Source organism: Sturnus vulgaris, chromosome W, assembly GCF_052056855.1.
Source record: "Sturnus vulgaris isolate bStuVul1 chromosome W, bStuVul1.hap1, whole genome shotgun sequence".
Lineage (NCBI taxonomy): Eukaryota > Metazoa > Chordata > Aves > Passeriformes > Sturnidae > Sturnus > Sturnus vulgaris.
The window spans coordinates 5,978,948-5,996,971 of record NC_142282.1 but is presented as its reverse complement, the minus strand read 5'-3'; positions in this window follow the sequence as shown (position 1 = coordinate 5,996,971).

The window sequence follows — 18,024 nt, the reverse complement described above, 5'->3', positions numbered from 1 at the left end:
AGGGATTCCATCCCATCCCATCCCATCCCAGGGATCCCATCCCATGGAACCCATCCCATTCCATCTTATTCCATCCCATCCCATCCCAGGGATCCCATCCCATCCCATCCCATCCCAGGGATCCCATTTCTTCTGTTACCATCCCTGCGATCCCATCCCATCCCATCCCATCCCATCCCATCCCATCCCATCCCATCCCATGGATCCCATCCCATCCCAACCCATCCCATCCCATGGATCCCATCCCATCCCAGGGATCACATCCCATCCCATCCCAGGCATCGCATCCCATCCCATCCCATCCGATCCCATCCCATGCCATCCCAGGGATCCCATCCCATCACAGGGATCCCATCCCATCCCATCCCATCCCATCCCATCCCATCCTAGGAATCCCACACCAGGGAACCCATCCCATCCCAGTGATCCAATCCCAGAGATCCTATCCCATCCCAGGGATCCCATCCCATGGAACCCATCCCATCCCATCCCTTCCCATCCCATCCCTTCCCATCCCATCCCATCCCATCCCATCCCATCCCAGGGATCCCATCCCATCCTAGGGATACCATCCCAGGGATCCCATCTCATCCCAGACATCCCATCCCATTCCATCCCATCCCATCCCATTCCAGGGATCACATCCCATCCCAGGGATCCCATCCCAGGGATCCCATCCCATCCCTGGGAGGCCGTCCCAGGGATCCGATACCATCCCAGTGATCCAATCCCTGCGATCCCATCCGATCCCATCCCTTCTGAGTGATCCAATCCCAAGGATCCCAACCCAGGGATCCCATCCCATCCCAGGGATCCCATCCCATCCCATCCCACGGATCCCATCCCATCCCAGGGATCCCATCCAATCCCAGGGATCCCATCCCATCCCATGGATCCCATCCCATCTCATCCCATCCCATCCCCGGGATCCCATCCCAGGGATCCCATCCCAATCCAGGGATCTCATCCCATCCCATCCCAGGGATCCCATCCCAGGTATACCATCCCATCCCATCCCATCCCAGGGATCTGCCCCCATCCCAGGGATCCCCTGCCATCCCAGGGATCCCATCCCATCCCAGGGATCCCAACCAATCCCAGCTATCCCATCCCAGGGATTCCATCCCATCCCAGGGATCCCATTTCTTCTGTTACCATCCCAAGGATCCCATCCCATCCCATCCCAGGGATCCCATTTCATCTGTTCCCATCCCTGGGATCCCATCCCATCCCATCCCATCCCATGGATCCAATCCCATCCCAACACATCCCATCCCATGGGTCCCATCCCATCACAGGATCCCATCCCATCCCATCCCAGGGATCGCATCCCATCCGATCCCATCCGATCCCATCCCATCCCAGGGATCCCATCCCAGGGATCCCATCCCATCCCATCCCATCCCATCCCATCCCATCCCATCCTAGGAATCCCACACCAGGGATCCCATCCCATCCCAGGGATCCCATCCCATGGAACCCATCCCATCCCATCCCATTCCATCCCATCCCATCCCTTCCCATCCCATCCCTTCCCATCCCATCCCATCCCATCCCATCCCATCCCATCCCAGGGATCCCATCCCATCCCAGGGATCCCATCCCATCCCACGGATCACATTCCAGGGATCACATCCCATCCCAGGGATCCCATCCCATCCCATGCCAACCCATCCCATCCTATCCCATTCCCATCCCATCCCATCGCATCCCATCTCATCCCAGGGATCCCATCCCAGCCCATCTCATCCCAGGGATCCCATGCCATGCCATGCCATCCCATCCCATCCCATCCCATCCCAGGGATCCCATCCCATCCAAACCCATCCCATCCGATCCCACGGATCCCATCCCGTCCCACGGATACCATCCCATCCCAGGGATCCCAACCCAATCCAGGGATCCCATCCCATCCCATCCCATCCCACACCAGGGATCCCATCCCATCCCATCCCAGGGATCCCATCCCATCCCATCCCATCCCATCCCAGGGATCCCATCCCAGGGATCCCATCCCATCCCAGGGATCCCATCCCAATCCAGGGATCCCATCCCAGGGATCCCATCCCATCCCATCCTATCCCATCCCATCCCATCCCACACCAGGGATCCCATCCCATCCCATCCCAGGGATCCCATCCCATCCCATCCCATCCCATCCCAGTGATCCAATCCCAGCGATCCTATCCCATCCCAGGGATTCCATCCCATCCCATCCCATCCCAGGGATCCCATCCCATGGAACCCATCCCATTCCATCTTATTCCATCCCATCCCATCCCAGGGATCCCATCCCATCCCATCCCATCCCAGGGATCCCATTTCTTCTGTCACCATCCCTGCGATCCCATCCCATCCCATCCCATCCCATCCCATGGATCCCATCCCATCCCAACCCATCCCATCCCATGGATCCCATCCCATCCCAGGGATCACATCCCATCCCATCCCAGGCATCGCATCCCATCCCATCCCATCCGATCCCATCCCATGCCATCCCAGGGATCCCATCCCATCCCATCCCATCCCATCCCATCCCATCCCATCCCATCCCATCCTAGGAATCCCACACCAGGGATCCCATCCCATCCCAGTGATCCAATCCCAGAGATCCTATCCCATCCCAGGGATCCCATCCCATGGAACCCATCCCATCCCATCCCTTCCCATCCCATCCCTTCCCATCCCATCCCATCCCATCCCATCCCATCCCAGGGATCCCATCCCATCCTAGGGATACCATCCCAGGGATCCCATCTCATCCCAGACATCCCATCCCATTCCATCCCATCCCATCCCATCCCAGGGATGCCATCCCATCCCATCCCATCCCATCCCAGGGATCCCATCCCAGGGATCCCATCCCATCCCAGGGATCCCATCCCAATCCAGGGATCCCATCCCAGGGATCCCATCCCATCCCATCCTATCCCATCCCATCCCATCCCACACCTGGGATCCCATCCCATCCCATCCCAGGGATCCCATCCCATCCCATCCCATCCCATCCCAGTGATCCAATCCCAGCGATCCTATCCCATCCCAGGGATTCCATCCCATCCCATCCCATCCCAGGGATCCCATCCCATGGAACCCATCCCATTCCATCTTATTCCATCCCATCCCATCCCAGGGATCCCATCCCATCCCATCCCATCCCAGGGATCCCATTTCTTCTGTTACCATCCCTGCGATCCCATCCCATCCCATCCCATCCCATCCCATCCCATGGATCCCATCCCATCCCAACCCATCCCATCCCATGGATCCCATCCCATCCCAGGGATCACATCCCATCCCATCCCAGGCATCGCATCCCATCCCATCCCATCCGATCCCATCCCATGCCATCCCAGGGATCCCATCCCATCACAGGGATCCCATCCCATCCCATCCCATCCCATCCCATCCCATCCCATCCCATCCCATCCCATCCCATCCCATCCTAGGAATCCCACACCAGGGATCCCATCCCATCCCAGTGATCCAATCCCAGAGATCCTATCCCATCCCAGGGATCCCATCCCATGGAACCCATCCCATCCCATCCCTTCCCATCCCATCCCTTCCCATCCCATCCCATCCCATCCCATCCCATCCCATCCCATCCCATCCCATCCCATCCCATCCCAGGGATCCCATCCCATCCTAGGGATACCATCCCAGGGATCCCATCTCATCCCAGACATCCCATCCCATTCCATCCCATCCCATCCCATTCCAGGGATCACATCCCATCCCAGGGATCCCATCCCATCCCAGGGATCCCATCCCATACGAGGGATCACATTCCAGGGATCCCATCCCAGGGATCCCATCCCATCCCAGGCATCCCATCCCCTCCCAACCCATCCCGTCCCATCCCATCCTCTCCCATCCCAGGGATCTTATCCCATCCCAAGTAACCCATCCCATGGATCCCATCCCACGGATCCCATCCCATCCCATCCCAGGCATCCCATCCGATCCCATCCCAGGGATCCCATCCCATCGCATCCCATCTCATCCCAGGGATCCCATCCCATCCCAGGGATCCCATCTCATCCCAGGGATCCAATCCCAGAGATCCTCTCCCATCCCATCCCAGGGATCCCATCCCATCCCATCCCATCCCATCCCATCCCATCCCATCCCATCCCAGGGATACCATCCCAGGGATCCCATCCCAGGGATCCCATCCCATCCCCGGGATCCCATTCCAGGGATTCAATCCCATCCCAGGGATCCCAACCCATACGAGGGATCACAATCCAGGGATCCCATCCCTGGGATCCCATCTCATCCCATCCCAGGGATCCAATCGAATCCCATCTCATCCCAGGGATCCCATCCCATCGCAGGGATCCCATCCCATCCCATCCCGTCCCATCCCATCCTACCCCATCCCATCCCATCCCATCCCATCCCATCCCATCCCATCCCATCCCAGGGATCCCATACCAGGTATCCCATCCCATCCCGGGGATCCCATTCCGTACCATCCCAGGGATCCCATTCCATCCCATCCCATCCCATCCCATCCCATCCATCCCATCCCATCCCATCCCATCCCATCCCATCCCATCCCATCCCATCCCATCCCATCCCATCCCATCCCATCCCAGGGACACCATCCCTGCTATACCATACCATCCCATCCCATCGCAGGGATCCCATCCCATCCCATCCCATCCCATCCCAACCCATGCCATCCCATGCCATCCCATCCCATCCCATCCCATCCCAGGGATCTCATCCCAGGGATTCCATCCCATCCCAGGTATCCCATCCCAACCAATCCCAACCCAGGGATCCCATCCCATCCCGTCCCATCCCACCCCATCTCATCCCATCCCATCCCAGGGATCCCATCCCATCCCACGTATCCCATCCCATCCCATATGATCCCGCGGATCCCATGCCAGGGCATCCCATCCCATCCCATCCCATCCCATCCCATCCCATCCCATTCCAGGGATCCCGTCCCATCCAAACCCATGCCATCCCATCCCATCCCATCCCATCCCATCCCATCCCATCCCATCCCATTGTAGCCCATCCCATCCCTTCCCACCCCATCCCATCCCGTCCCATCACATCCCATCCCAGATATCCCATCCCAGGGATCCCATCCCATGCCAGGGATCCCATCCCATCCCAGGGATCCCATCCCATCCCATCCCATCCCATCCAATCCCATGCCATCCCATGCCATCCCATCCCATCCCATCCCATCCCATCCCATCCCATCCCATCCCATCCCATCCCAGGGATCCCATACCAGAGATCCCATCCCATCCCCGGGTCCCCATCCCAGGGATTCCATCCCATCCCAACACATCCCATCCCATGGATACCATCCGATCCCAGAGATCCCATCCCAGGGATCCCAGAGATCCCATCCCAGGGATCCCATCCCATCCCAACCCATCCCATCACATCCTACCCCATCCCATCCTACCCCATCCCATCGCATCCCATCGCATCCCATCCCATCCCAGGGATCCCATACCAGGTATCCCATCCCATCCCAGGGATCCCATTCCGTACCATCCCAGGGATCCCATTCCATCCCATCCCATCCCATCCCATCGATCCCATCCCATCCCAACCCATTGTAGCCAATCCCATCCCATCCCATCCCACCCCATCCCATCCAAACCCATCCCATCCCATCCCATCCCATCCCATCCCATCCCATCCCAGGGACACCATCCCAGCTATACCATACCATCCCATCCCATCGCAGGGATCCCATCCCATCCCATCCCATCCCGTCCCATCCCATCCCACCCCATCCCATCCCATCCCATCCCATCCCAGGGATCTCATCCCAGGGATTCCAGCCCATCCCAGGTATCCCATCCTAACCAATCGCAACCCAGGGATCCCATCCCATCCCATCCCATCCCATCCCATCTCATCCCATCCCATCCCACGTATCCCATCCCATCCCACGTATCCCATCCCATCCCATCTCATCCCGCGGATCCCATGCCATGGCATCCCATCCCATCCCATCCCATCCCATCCCATCCCATCCCAGGGATCCCGTCCCATCCAAACCCTTCCCATCCCATCCCATCCCATCCCATCCCATTCCATCCCATCCCATCCCTTCCCACCCCATCCCATCCCATCCCGTCCCATCACATCCCATCCCAGATATCCCGTCCCAGGGATCCCATCCCATCCCAAGGATCCCATCCCATCCCATCCCAGGGATCCCATCCGATCCCATCCCATCCCATCCAATCCCATCCCATCCCATGCCATCCCATCCCAGGGATCCCATACCAGAGATCCCACCCCATCCCCGGGTCCCCATCCCAGGGATTCCATCCCATCCCAACCCATCCCATCCCAGGGATCCCATCCCATCCCTGGGATCCCATCCCATCCCAACCCATCCCATCCCATCCTACCCCATCCCATCCCATCCTATCCCATCCCATCCCCTCCCCTCACATCCCATCCTAGGGATCCCATACCAGGTATCCCATCCCATCCCAGGGATCCCATTCCGTACCATCCCAGGGATCCCATTTCATCCCATCCCATCCCATCCCATCGATCCCATCCCATCCCACCCCATCCCATCCAATCCCATCCCATACCATCCCATGCCACCCCATCCCATCCCATCCCATGGATCCAATCCCATCCCATCCCATCCCAGGGATCCCATCCCATGGAACCCATCCCATTCCATCTTATTTCATCCCATCCCATCCCATCCCAGGGATCCCATCCCATCCCATCCCATCCCAGGGATCCCATTCCAGCCCATCCCATCCCATTCCAGCCCATCCCATCCCATTCCAGGGATTCCATCCCATCCCATCCCCGGGATCCCATCCCGGGGAAGCCATCCCAATCCAGGGATCCCATCCCATCCCATCCCAGGGATCCCATCACAATCCCAGGGATCCCATCCCATCCCAGGGATCCCATCCCATCCCATCCCATCAAATGCCGTCCCATCCCATCCTATCCTATCCCATCCCATCCCATCCCATCCCATCCCATCCCATCCCATCCGATCCCCGGGATCCCTTCCCAGGGATCCCATCCCTTCCCAGGGATCCCATCCCAGGGATTCCACCCCATCCCAGGGATCCCATCCCATACGAGGGATCACATTCCTGGGATCCCAACACAGGGATCCCATCCCATCCCAGGGATCCCAACCCATCCCAGGGATCCCATTCCATCCCAGGGATCCCATCCCATCCCAGATATCCCATCCCAGGGATTCCATCCCATCCCATGGATCCCATTTCATCTGTTCCCATCCCAGGGATCCCATCCCATCCCGTCCCAGGGATCCCATCCCATTCTAACCCATCCCATCCCATCCCAGGGATCCCATCCCATCCCAGGGATCCCATTTCAGCTGTTCCCATCCCTGGGATCCCATCCCATCCCATCCCATGGATCCAATCCCATCCCAACCCATGCCATCCCATGGATCCCAACCCATCCCAGGGATCCCATCCCATCCCATCCCATCCCATCCCATCCCATCCCATCCCATCCCATCCCATCCCAGGGATCCCATCCCATCCCATCCGATCCCATCCCATGCCATCCCAGGGATCCCATGCCATCCCAGGGATCCCATCCCATCCCATCCCATCCCATCCCATCCCATCCCATCCCATCCCATCCCATCCCATCCTAGGAATCCCACACCAGGGATCCCATCCCATCCCAGTGATCCAATCCCAGCGATCCTCTCCCATCCTAGGGATCCCATCCCATCCCATCCCAGGGATCCCATCCCATGGAACCCATCCCATCCCATCTTATTCCATCCCATCCCATCCCATCTCTGGGATCCCATCCCAGCCCATCTCATCCCAGGGATCCCATGCCATGCCATCCCATCCCATGCCATCCCAGGCATCCCATCCCAGGGATCCTATCCCATCCGAGGGATCCCATCCCAGGGATCTCAACCCATCGCAGGGATCCCGTCCCATCCCAGGGATCCAATCCCATCCCAGCTATCCCATCCCAGGGATTCCATCTCATCCCAGGGGTCCCATCCCATCCCGTCCCATCCAAGGGAACCTATCCATTCCCAACCCAGGAATCCCATCCCTTCCCTTGCCAGGGATCCCATCCCATCCCAGGGATGCCATCCCATCCCAGGGATCCAATCCCAGGGATCCCAACCCATACCAGAGAACCCATCCCATCCCAGGGATCCCATCCCATCCCAGGGATCCCATCCCATCCCATGCCAACCCAACCCATCCTATCCCATTCCCATCCCATCCCATCCCAGGGATCCCATCCCATCCAAACCCATCCCATCCCATCCCAGGCATCCCATCCCAGGGATTCCATCCCATCCCAGGGATCCCATTTCATCTGTTCCCATCCCTGCGATCCCATCCCATCCCATCCCATCCCATCCCATCCCATGGATCCCATCCCATCCCAACCCATCCCATCCCATGGATCCCATCCCATCCCAGGGATCACATCCCATCCCATCCCAGGCATCGCATCCCATCCCATCCCATCCGATCCCATCCCATGCCATCCCAGGGATCCCATCCCATCACAGGGATCCCATCCCATCCCATCCCATCCCATCCCATCCCATCCCATCCCAGGGATCCCATCCCATCCTAGGGATACCATCCCAGGGATCCCATCTCATCCCAGACATCCCATCCCATTCCATCCCATCCCATCCCATTCCAGGGATCACATCCCATCCCAGGGATCCCATCCCAGGGATCCCATCCCATCCCTGGGAGGCCGTCCCAGGGATCCGATACCATCCCAGTGATCCAATCCCAGCGATCCCATCCGATCCCATCCCTTCTGAGTGATCCAATCCCAAGGATCCCATCCCAGGGATCCCATCCCATCCCAGGGATCCCATCCCATCCCATCCCACGGATCCCATCCCATCCCAGGGATCCCATCCAACCCCAGGGATCCCATCCCATCCCATGGATCCCATCCCATCTCATCCCATCCCATCCCATCCCATCCCCGGGATCCCATCCCAGGGATCCCATCCCAATCCAGGGATCTCATCCCATCCCATCCCAGGGATCCCATCCCAGGTATACCATCCCATCCCATCCCATCCCAGGGATCTGCCCCCATCCCAGGGATCCCCTGCCATCCCAGGGATCCCATCCCATCCCAGGGATCCCAACCCATCCCAGCTATCCCATCCCAGGGATTCCATCCCATCCCAGGGATCCCATTTCTTCTGTTACCATCCCAGGGATCCCATCCCATCCCATCCCAGGGATCCCATCCCATCCCATCCCAGGGATCCCATTTCATCTGTTCCCATCCCTGGGATCCCATCCCATCCCATCCCATCCCAGGGATCACATCCCATCCCAACACATCCCATCCCATGGATCCCATCCCATCACAGGATCCCATCCCATCCCATCCCAGGGATCGCATCCCATCCGATCCCATCCGATCCCATCCCATCCCAGGGATCCCATCCCAGGGATCCCATCCCATCCCATCCCATCCCATCCCATCCTAGGAATCCCACACCAGGGATCCCATCCCATCCCAGGGATCCCATCCCATGGAACCCATCCCATCCCATCCCATTCCATCCCATCCCATCCCTTCCCATCCCATCCCATCCCATCCCATCCCATCCCATCCCATCCCATCCCATCCCATCCCAGGGATCCCATCCCATCCCAGGGATCCCATCCCAGGGATCCCATCCCATCCCAGGGATCCCATCCCATCCCACTGATCACATTCCAGGGATCACATCCCATCCCAGGGATCCCATCCCATCCCATGCCAACCCATCCCATCCTATCCCATTCCCATCCCATCCCATCGCATCCCATCTCATCCCAGGGATCCCATCCCAGCCCATCTCATCCCAGGGATCCCATGCCATGCCATGCCATCCCATCCCATCCCATCCCATCCCATCCCATCCCATCCCATCCCAGGGATCCCATCCCATCCAAACCCATCCCATCCGATCCCACGGATCCCATCCCATCCCACGGATCCCATCCCATCCCAGGGATCCCAACCCAATCCAGGGATCCCATCCCATCCCATCCCATCCCATCCCAGGGATCCCATCCCATCCCATCCCATCCCATCCCAGGGATCCCATCCCAGGGATCCCATCCCATCCCAGGGATCCCATCCCAATCCAGGGATCCCATCCCAGGGATCCCATCCCATCCCATCCTATCCCATCCCATCCCATCCCACACCTGGGATCCCATCCCATCCCATCCCAGGGATCCCATCCCATCCCATCCCATCCCATCCCAGTGATCCAATCCCAGCGATCCTATCCCATCCCAGGGATTCCATCCCATCCCATCCCATCCCAGGGATCCCATCCCATGGAACCCATCCCATTCCATCTTATTCCATCCCATCCCATCCCAGGGATCCCATCCCATCCCATCCCATCCCATCCCAGGGATCCCATTTCTTCTGTTACCATCCCTGCGATCCCATCCCATCCCATCCCATCCCATCCCATCCCATCCCATCCCATGGATCCCATCCCATCCCAACCCATCCCATCCCATGGATCCCATCCCATCCCAGGCATCGCATCCCATCCCATCCCATCCGATCCCATCCCATGCCATCCCAGGGATCCCATCCCATCACAGGGATCCCATCCCATCCCATCCCATCCCATCCCATCCCATCCCATCCCATCCCATCCCATCCCATCCCATCCCATCCTAGGAATCCCACACCAGGGATCCCATCCCATCCCAGTGATCCAATCCCAGAGATCCTATCCCATCCCAGGGATCCCATCCCATGGAACCCATCCCATCCCATCCCTTCCCATCCCATCCCTTCCCATCCCATCCCATCCCATCCCATCCCATCCCATCCCATCCCATCCCAGGGATCCCATCCCATCCTAGGGATACCATCCCAGGGATCCCATCTCATCCCAGACATCCCATCCCATTCCATCCCATCCCATCCCATTCCAGGGATCACATCCCATCCCAGGGATCCCATCCCAGGGATCCCATCCCATCCCTGGGAGGCCGTCCCAGGGATCCGATACCATCCCAGTGATCCAATCCCAGCGATCCCATCCGATCCCATCCCTTCTGAGTGATCCAATCCCAAGGATCCCATCCCAGGGATCCCATACCATCCCAGGGATCCCATCCCATCCCATCCCACGGATCCCATCCCATCCCAGGGATCCCATCCAATCCCAGGGATCCCATCCCATCCCATGGATCCCATCCCATCTCATCCCATCCCATCCCCGGGATCCCATCCCAGGGATCCCATCCCAATCCAGGGATCTCATCCCATCCCATCCCAGGGATCCCATCCCAGGTATACCATCCCATCCCATCCCATCCCAGGGATCTGCCCCCATCCCAGGGATCCCCTGCCATCCCAGGGATCCCATCCCATCCCAGGGATCCCAACCCATCCCAGCTATCCCATCCCAGGGATTCCATCCCATCCCAGGGATCCCATTTCTTCTGTTACCATCCCAGGGATCCCATCCCATCCCATCCCAGGGATCCCATTTCATCTGTTCCCATCCCTGGGATCCCATCCCATCCCATCCCATCCCATCCCATGGATCCAATCCCATCCCAACACATCCCATCCCATGGGTCCCATCCCATCACAGGATCCCATCCCATCCCATCCCAGGGATCGCATCCCATCCGATCCCATCCGATCCCATCCCATCCCAGGGATCCCATCCCAGGGATCCCATCCCATCCCATCCCATCCCATCCCATCCCATCCCATCCCATCCCATCCCATCCCATCCTAGGAATCCCACACCAGGGATCCCATCCCATCCCAGGGATCCCATCCCATGGAACCCATCCCATCCCATCCCATTCCATCCCATCCCATCCCTTCCCATCCCATCCCTTCCCATCCCATCCCATCCCATCCCATCCCAGGGATCCCATCCCATCCCAGGGATCCCATCCCAGGGATCCCATCCCATCCCAGGGATCCCATCCCATCCCATCCTATCCCATCCCATCCCACCCCACACCAGGGATCCCATCCCATCCCATCCCAGGGATCCCATCCCATCCCATCCCATCCCATCCCAGTGATCCAATCCCAGCGATCCTATCCCATCCCAGGGATTCCATCCCATCCCATCGCATCCCAGGGATCCCATCCCATGGAACCCATCCCATTCCATCTTATTCCATCCCATCCCATCCCAGTGATCCCATCCCATCCCATCCCATCCCAGGGATCCCATTTCTTCTGTTACCATCCCTGCGATCCCATCCCATCCCATCCCATCCCATCCCATCCCATGGATCCCATCCCATCCCAACCCATCCCATCCCATGGATCCCATCCCATCCCAGGGATCACATCCCATCCCATCCCAGGCATCGCATCCCATCCCATCCCATCCGATCCCATCCCATGCCATCCCAGGGATCCCATCCCATCACAGGGATCCCATCCCATCCCATCCCATCCCATCCCATCCCATCCCATCCCAGGGATCCCATCCCAGGGATCCCATCCCATCCCAGGGATCCCATCCCAATCCAGGGATCCCATCCCAGGGATCCCATCCCATCCCATCCTATCCCATCCCATCCCATCCCACACCTGGGATCCCATCCCATCCCATCCCAGGGATCCCATCCCAGGGATCCCATCCCATCCCATCCCAGTGATCCAATCCCAGCGATCCTATCCCATCCCAGGGATTCCATCCCATCCCATCCCATCCCAGGGATCCCATCCCATGGAACCCATCCCATTCCATCTTATTCCATCCCATCCCATCCCAGGGATCCCATCCCATCCCATCCCATCCCAGGGATCCCATTTCTTCTGTTACCATCCCTGCGATCCCATCCCATCCCATCCCATCCCATCCCATCCCATCCCATGGATCCCATCCCATCCCAACCCATCCCATCCCATGGATCCCATCCCATCCCAGGGATCACATCCCATCCCATCCCAGGCATCGCATCCCATCCCATCCCATCCGATCCCATCCCATGCCATCCCAGGGATCCCATCCCATCACAGGGATCCCATCCCATCCCATCCCATCCCATCCCATCCCATCCTAGGAATCCCACACCAGGGATCCCATCCCATCCCAGTGATCCAATCCCAGAGATCCTATCCCATCCCAGGGATCCCATCCCATGGAACCCATCCCATCCCATCCCTTCCCATCCCATCCCTTCCCATCCCATCCCATCCCATCCCATCCCATCCCATCCCATCCCATCCCAGGGATCCCATCCCATCCTAGGGATACCATCCCAGGGATCCCATCTCATCCCAGACATCCCATCCCATTCCATCCCATCCCATCCCATTCCAGGGATCACATCCCATCCCAGGGATCCCATCCCAGGGATCCCATCCCATCCCTGGGAGGCCGTCCCAGGGATCCGATACCATCCCAGTGATCCAATCCCAGCGATCCCATCCGATCCCATCCCTTCTGAGTGATCCAATCCCAAGGATCCCATCCCAGGGATCCCATCCCATCCCAGGGATCCCATCCCATCCCATCCCACGGATCCCATCCCATCCCAGGGATCCCATCCAATCCCAGGGATCCCATCCCATCCCATGGATCCCATCCCATCTCATCCCATCCCATCCCCGGGATCCCATCCCAGGGATCCCATCCCAATCCAGGGATCTCATCCCATCCCATCCCAGGGATCCCATCCCAGGTATACCATCCCATCCCATCCCAGGGATCTGCCCCCATCCCAGGGATCCCCTGCCATCCCAGGGATCCCATCCCATCCCAGGGATCCCAACCCATCCCAGCTATCCCATCCCAGGGATTCCATCCCATCCCAGGGATCCCATTTCTTCTGTTACCATCCCAAGGATCCCATCCCATCCCATCCCAGGGATCCCATTTCATCTGTTCCCATCCCTGGGATCCCATCCCATCCCATCCCATGGATCCAATCCCATCCCAACACATCCCATCCCATGGGTCCCATCCCATCACAGGATCCCATCCCATCCCATCCCAGGGATCGCATCCCATCCGATCCCATCCGATCCCATCCCATCCCAGGGATCCCATCCCAGGGATCCCATCCCATCCCATCCCATCCCATCCCATCCCATCCCATCCCATCCCATCCTAGGAATCCCACACCAGGGATCCCATCCCATCCCAGGGATCCCATCCCATGGAACCCATCCCATCCCATCCCATTCCATCCCATCCCATCCCTTCCCATCCCATCCCTTCCCATCCCATCCCATCCCATCCCATCCCATCCCAGGGATCCCATCCCATCCCAGGGATCCCATCCCAGGGATCCCATCCCATCCCAGGGATCCCATCCCATCCCACGGATCACATTCCAGGGATCACATCCCATCCCAGGGATCCCATCCCATCCCATGCCAACCCATCCCATCCTATCCCATTCCCATCCCATCCCATCGCATCCCATCTCATCCCAGGGATCCCATCCCAGCCCATCTCATCCCAGGGATCCCATGCCTTGCCATGCCATCCCATCCCATCCCATCCCATCCCAGGGATCCCATCCCATCCAAACCCATCCCATCCGATCCCACGGATCCCATCCCGTCCCACGGATCCCATCCCATCCCAGGGATCCCAACCCAATCCAGGGATCCCATCCCATCCCATCCCATCCCATCCCACACCAGGGATCCCATCCCATCCCATCCCAGGGATCCCATCCCATCCCATCCCATCCCAGGGATCCCATCCCAGGGATCCCATCCCATCCCAGGGATCCCATCCCAATCCAGGGATCCCATCCCAGGGATCCCGTCCCATCCCATCCTATCCCATCCCATCCCATCCCACACCAGGGATCCCATCCCATCCCATCCCAGGGATCCCATCCCATCCCATCCCATCCCATCCCATCCCAGTGATCCAATCCCAGCGATCCTATCCCATCCCAGGGATTCCATCCCATCCCATCCCATCCCAGGGATCCCATCCCATGGAACCCATCCCATTCCATCTTATTCCATCCCATCCCATCCCAGGGATCCCATCCCATCCCATCCCATCCCAGGGATCCCATTTCTTCTGTTACCATCCCTGCGATCCCATCCCATCCCATCCCATCCCATCCCATCCCATCCCATGGATCCCATCCCATCCCAACCCATCCCATCCCATGGATCCCATCCCATCCCAGGGATCACATCCCATCCCATCCCAGGCATCGCATCCCATCCCATCCCATCCGATCCCATCCCATGCCATCCCAGGGATCCCATCCCATCCCATCCCATCCCATCCCATCCCATCCCATCCCATCCCATCCCATCCCATCCCATCCTAGGAATCCCACACCAGGGATCCCATCCCATCCCAGTGATCCAATCCCAGAGATCCTATCCCATCCCAGGGATCCCATCCCATGGAACCCATCCCATCCCATCCCTTCCCATCCCATCCCTTCCCATCCCATCCCATCCCATCCCATCCCATCCCAGGGATCCCATCCCATCCTAGGGATACCATCCCAGGGATCCCATCTCATCCCAGACATCCCATCCCATTCCATCCCATCCCATCCCATCCCAGGGATCCCATCCCATCCCATCCCATCCCATCCCAGGGATCCCATCCCAGGGATCCCATCCCAGGGATCCCATCCCAATCCAGGGATCCCATCCCAGGGATCCCATCCCATCCCATCCTATCCCATCCCATCCCATCCCACACCTGGGATCCCATCCCATCCCATCCCAGGGATCCCATCCCATCCCATCCCATCCCATCCCAGTGATCCAATCCCAGCGATCCTATCCCATCCCAGGGATTCCATCCCATCCCATCCCATCCCAGGGATCCCATCCCATGGAACCCATCCCATTCCATCTTATTCCATCCCATCCCATCCCAGGGATCCCATCCCATCCCATCCCATCCCAGGGATCCCATTTCTTCTGTTACCATCCCTGCGATCCCATCCCATCCCATCCCATCCCATCCCATCCCATCCCATGGATCCCATCCCATCCCAACCCATCCCATCCCATGGATCCCATCCCATCCCAGGGATCACATCCCATCCCATCCCAGGCATCGCATCCCATCCCATCCCATCCGATCCCATCCCATGCCATCCCAGGGATCCCATCTGTCCTGGTTTTGGGCAAATTTGGGGGAAAACCTCCAGAAGGAGCCCCCAGACAGCAAACCCCACGACTCCTCCCCCCCCACCCCACCGGGTTCGGGAAGAATTTCCTCGGAGAAGAGTGGGAGAAAAAACCTGTTTATTTAACAAACAAGACACTCCCCAGCACAGGGAAAAAAAGACAACACCAGCTGACAAGAAAACTCTTTCACCGTTCTGAAGGGATGACAAACTCAGTCTCTCTGGCGAGTGGTCGCTCAGTTATCAGTCTCTGGCGCTGGGGATGACTGCTGCAGGTGACAAAGTGTAGCCTCCCGGTGTTTCTTGGGGTTCCCAGGTCCCCGTCCGTTCAGATGTTATCCAGGAGAGGGAGGGGACGGGGTGGAAGAGAAAACAGTCCAGGGAAAAAGTTGGACTGCCTAGCTGAACTAACTAATAAGCAGAAAGCAAGGGCAAAGCGAAGGAAAGAAAAAGGCAGAAGCGAGCAAGCAGGCAAGCAAGCAGGCAAGCAAGCAGGCAAGCAAGCAAGCAAGCAAGCAAGCAAGCAAGCAAGCAAGCCGAGCTAAAACCTCTCCTAAACATAGACCATGGGGGAGGTGAGCCGGCTGATAACAAGACAAAACAAAGCTTCACTCTCAGACTCAGTCCTGGAAGCACAGGACATAATACCAAACATAATCAGGACACACGATTGGAGATAGAAACACCATAACATCACCCTAGGACATTCCACCCCTTATCTCCATATCGTGAACATACTAAACAGCATGTAAAACTTCAGCAAGTAGAAATTTCCATCTTTCACTTATTCGGACACATTTTCTTCTATCTCACTTGCTCAGACCTTTGACACTTACATATTTCCTTCTGTCTCATGCTGCCTCATCCCACAATCAGATCTCCCTGAGGCACACATCGTGTTGTTCCATCTCTCTGCATTACCCACCATGTACAACCTGGTCCTTGAGCAAAGACAATCCCACGAATGGGTTTGTCTGTACTCGGGGCAGAATTGATCCAAACTGCCTTCCCTAACAAACCTCTGATATGTGCCACTGGGACTTTGTCTCCATCTACTATATTCAGGGACTCAGACTGGGCAGGGCCCGCTCGGTTGGTGGAACCCCGGGTGTTAACTAACCAAGTGGCCTTTGCTAAATGCTGCTCCCAGTTTTTGAATGATCCCCCACCCAATGCTCTCAAGGTGGTTTTTAACAGTCCATTGTACCTTTCCACCTTCCCTGCAGCTGGTGCATGGTAGGGGATATGGTACACCCACTCAATGCCATGTTCCCTAGCCCAAGTGTTGATAAGGCTATTCTTGAAATGAGTCCCATTGTCTGACTCAATCCTCTCAGGGGTGCCATGCCTCCAAAGGACCTGCTTTTCCAGGCCCAGGATGGTGTTACGGGCTGTAGCGTGAGACACAGGGTAGGTCTCCAACCATCCAGTGGTGGCTTCCACCATGGTCAGTACATAGCGCTTGCCCTGGCGGGTTTGAGGCAGTGTGATGTAGTCAATCTGCCAGGCCTCTCCATACTTGTACTTGGACCACCGCCCCCCATACCAGAGGGGCTTCACCCGCTTGGCTTGCTTGATGGCAGCGCATGTCTCACAGTCATGGATAACTTGAGAAATACTGTCCATGGTTAGATCCACCCCTCGGTCTCGTGCCCACTTATATGTGGCATCTCTGCCCTGATGACCTGAGGCATCATGGGCCCATCGAGCCAGGAACAACTCTCCCTTGTGCTCCCAATCAAGGTCTATCTTCGACACCCCTATCTTTGCAGCCTGATCTACCTGCTGATTGTTTTTCTGCTCTTCATTAGCCCTACTTCTGGGAACATGGGCATCTACATGGCGAACCTTCACAGGTAATTTCTCTAAC